Source organism: Hibiscus syriacus, unplaced genomic scaffold, assembly GCF_006381635.1.
Source record: "Hibiscus syriacus cultivar Baekdansim isolate YM2019G1 unplaced genomic scaffold, ASM638163v2 tig00112507_pilon, whole genome shotgun sequence".
NCBI lineage: Eukaryota > Viridiplantae > Streptophyta > Magnoliopsida > Malvales > Malvaceae > Hibiscus > Hibiscus syriacus.
The window spans coordinates 1,801,795-1,805,996 of NW_024063351.1; the positions used below are offsets into that span (position 1 = coordinate 1,801,795).

The 4,202-nt window shown below is 34.6% G+C and overlaps 1 pseudogene; it reads right to left on the reverse strand.

Moving 5' to 3' along the window:
- Positions 1-1,084: 1,084 nt before the first annotated feature.
- LOC120181026 lies at positions 1,085-3,839 on the reverse strand (annotated as a pseudogene).
- Between the last annotated feature and the right edge of the window lie 363 nt (positions 3,840-4,202).

The following is a 4,202-nucleotide window of genomic DNA, read 5'->3' on the forward strand; positions in this document are numbered from 1 at the left end:
CTTGCAAACCCTAACCCCTTTTTCATATTTTTCACAGCTCCAAAACCTCATACTAGGATTTTCGTCGGTTTAGCTTGTTGTTACTATCGAACGAACCCTATAGTAGCACACTCGATTCGCATTTTCTGAATCCATGTTTCAATCTCAACCTTCTCTTTACTCTTCCTCTTCCTTCGCACTACTCTTTCTTTCTCTTATTTCAGCAACCACTTTAGGTTTTTAGAATAGGGCTACTTTAAATAATGGGTTAGGGTTACTTTAAATAATAGGTTAGGGTTACTTTAAATAATGGGTTAGGTTTTTTTTCCTTATGTGGCATTCTGACGTGTGCTTATGGATATCCAACATGGAAATCAAAAGTATTATAAAAAAGCTACGTTAGACGCGCCGTTAGGTTTTCAATGAAAAGTGATTTGATTGAATCATTTTAAAAATTAGGTGGCCAGATTGATTGTTTTGAAACGTTAGTAGTCAAAATGGTTTAAGTCAAAATCATTTATGACCATAATCCAGTGGTCACCCATGTAGTTTATCCCCAAAAAAACTCAAGCCTCCCACGACCACGATTATCTTTTATTCAACTTCAGGTTGCTCCTCCGTTTGAAATTTATACTTTTTATGTAAAATTACTCTTTGAAAACCTTACATCTACAAAATTGAGTGGAATACGAAAATCTCACATAAATACCAATTCAAGGAATTGATGAAGCTTATCAGAAGATAATTTTATAAAACCAATACTCTTTTTTGACGACGAGAACCATTCATAGAAGCGTTTTGCGGCCATATTTTCCAAATGTTTTTCATCGAGTCAATTTGTCAATTAGAAAGATTCAACACAATTTAACGATGCCATCAAGAGATGTTAATTATTGTTCTCTCTTTTTTTCCCCACAACTAATCCAATTCAAAGCAGTGGATAATATAATCTTAATTTCTTCACAATTAGAGGGAAGTTAACGACACTACGTCTTTTTCTTGATAACAAAGTTTTGTGTACCCTCCTTGTTTGTGTACGGTATTCCAACCGTATATACATAGTAGGCATAACCCTCAAAAAAAGAGAAGCATGTAGGCAAGTGGGTCAATTAAGTCCATCCACTTCGTCCCAAACTAGTTTTGATGCTATTTCATCGCACTCGGAAACATATTCCTGTTTTAACAAACAAAACTGGCATTGTCAATAAGCTTGTGAATAAATCCTCTTCATTTTTTTCATTTGCTTTGCTTTACCTCTAGTTGCATTATCAATTGCTTAGCAGTCGGGGCAGACAAGATAATGCGACGTGCAGTCGGCGAAATAAAGCCTTCATCAACGGCCTTGTCCATGAAACACAACAATGAATTGTAATATCCATCCACATTCAATAGACCCACCTGCATCAAGGAATATCACTTTTAACAAAGTATACTATCAACATCTTCGACCGACCAACATTTTCTATTGTTTTTAGTGTTGAATGGTAGGTGAAAAGCCTTTCTCCCATTATAGGGGATATCATTTGGAGAGATCATCTAATCAGAGATGGACCGAGGGAAGCAGGCAGGGTAATCGTCTGAAAATTTCAAACTAACATATATATTAAATATTTTCTTTGTATTTTTGTCTTTTTAGAATTTTAATAATGCGCTCTCAACATATAATCATGTGTTCGTTCCTGCATCTAATCAATTCACCCCAAAGCATCGTTGGATCAAATCTTATGCTATCTTTCCATGTGAACATCCAATCATCACATGCATTGATTCTTAGGTTTTTACTTCCTTATCCCATCACAATTTATGACAAATTTTACCCGAAATCTTATTTCTTACAGGTTTACGATGGATCCCAAGCTGCGCCCATGTAATAACTTCCAGAAGTTCTTCAAGGGTGCCATAGCCACCTGATCATTAATTATGAAAAACCATTACCTGTTTAGGACATCCAGATCAATACCGACAACATATGAGAATAACAAGGGGAGCATGAATTGATACAAACTCGTACCAGGAAGCGCAATGAAGGCATCGGCCTGTCGAGCCATTTCGGCCTTCTTTGGTGCATATCAGATACAGCTCTTACTTCCCCGACAGCCTCACCAATTATCTGCAACAAAACCCCACATGTTTCAATGAAATCATCATTCATCAGTATTATAATTTTAAGAAACGCGGCAGATTCATGTAAATATGGATGATTGATTTCATTGGAAATTAACAGATAACAGATATATTGCAGACAACTGGGAACAAGTTGAAGCTTAGATTCAAGGGTTAGAATATATACCACTGTGGGTATCAAAGTTCTTGGAATAACACTGCACCAAAAAACCAACAAACCATAGATGAGTATCATCCCAAAAACGAAAGAAATTAGATTAAAATTCTGGTTTTTACCAATGAATGCAAAAAGAAAAAAATACTGTTTTGACTGCAGTGTACAGCTTTAAAATGAAATCTAAGTGGAAGTTGGAGTACAATAGCGAGGATCAAAAGGGATTCAGTTTTCGCAAACGATCAAAGCTGATGAAAAAGGTGGCCTTTTAGAAAGCTTTTCGTAATGGCACTTATAGATTCAAGTAAGCATGAACAAGTTCCTTTCTGCACAAATCTATTTTGACCACTTACAACACACCCATCTTTTATGGAATTTTTTTTACTCTCTGGTCTGGACTGGATCAGCGTTTGATCCCATGATGTCTGGTTTTGTTGAGACACCAGCTGCAATTGATGATTCAGAGAAGAATATGCTTGGTTCAAGAGGGAAAACTCATAAAAAAATATCACTCCCAAAACCCATTTCAAAGTCCCAGAAAAGGACAAAATTTCATTACCAATGATGTTTCTTTTTAAAACCAAAAGAGCTAGTAAAAAAGGAGAGAGAAAGAACAAACCCTAGAACATGGCGCCCACCATCATGAACTGCCTGAGAAACAAGACCCATCAATCCCACGCTTCCACCTCCATACACCAAATCAATCCCTCTCTCCACCTTCATAAACCAAAACAACACTATTTTTCATGGAGCCCCATAAACAAAATCATGAGAAATGTTCAAGGAGTCATTATACCAAGGCAAGCACGTTTGTTTCCCTTGGGAAAAAACACCAGATTATGATTATTGATTGTTTATTTCATATCAATGTTACTGTATATATATTTTTTCTTCTTCAATTTAAAAAAAACGAAAGCAAATGAGTGATCATGCAAGAAAGCTGCTCAACTGACAGGCAGGTTACAGCGAGCAAAGCCTATTTCTCTCTCACTCATGCCAAACACAAACCCTAAACCTGCTCTGGTTATACAGCGAATCCTCCCATCTACAATCATAAGCGCACGTCGAAGGCTTGATTGTTTCACTTTCAACACTCCTCCCACTTGAGAAGAAAGAGAAAAAGAGGAGAATTCATAAAAGAAAATCCTTTATTTTTTTTTACATATATGAAGAAGAAACCAGTATGTGGAGGAAAGTGAAACCAAACCATCCATTGAAACCAATGACGCATTAAAAGTTTGGTAAGAGAAAATATTAGAATATATTTCCAAAAGCAAGTACAAAAAAAGGGTTCTCTTCGAATTTATTTAAAATTTTCAGGAAATATACTTCCTCAAAGCTGTTGAAATGTAGAAATGTAGAAAAGAAGCGAAAAAAGATAATATATTTTAGTGTTTTCATTTACCAGTTCTTTGCCCAACTCGACAGTAGCCTCTTGATAGCTAGCTTTCTTTCCAGAACTGCTCCCACAAAACACACAAATTCTTTTAAACATGGACTTTGTCTCTTCCATCTCACTTTCCTTGTTTCTCTCACTTTTTTTTTTTTTAAAACAATAATGATGTCCCTTGAAGAAGGTTGAGAAATGAGAACGAGGTGAGTATTTGTTTATATAGACAAAGGGGGAAAGATATATGTTTCCAAAAGAGCCTCACCCAATTCAAGAGCAGTTCCTCTCTTAATTAATAATATTATTTTTAGTTAAACCAATTGAGTTCCAATATGGATTTATTTCATAATTTTGTTTAAAATATTAATGCTTTACGACATTTGAAGATAAAATATTGTTAAGGATAAAGTATATTAAAGATATTTAGATTATGTTCAGATGAGTTTTTTATTATTAAATTTTTAAAAGTTATAAAATAATTATTAAAATTTTAAATTATTATATAATAATTATTATGATATTATAATAAGTATTGAAGTTTAATAATGATATTGA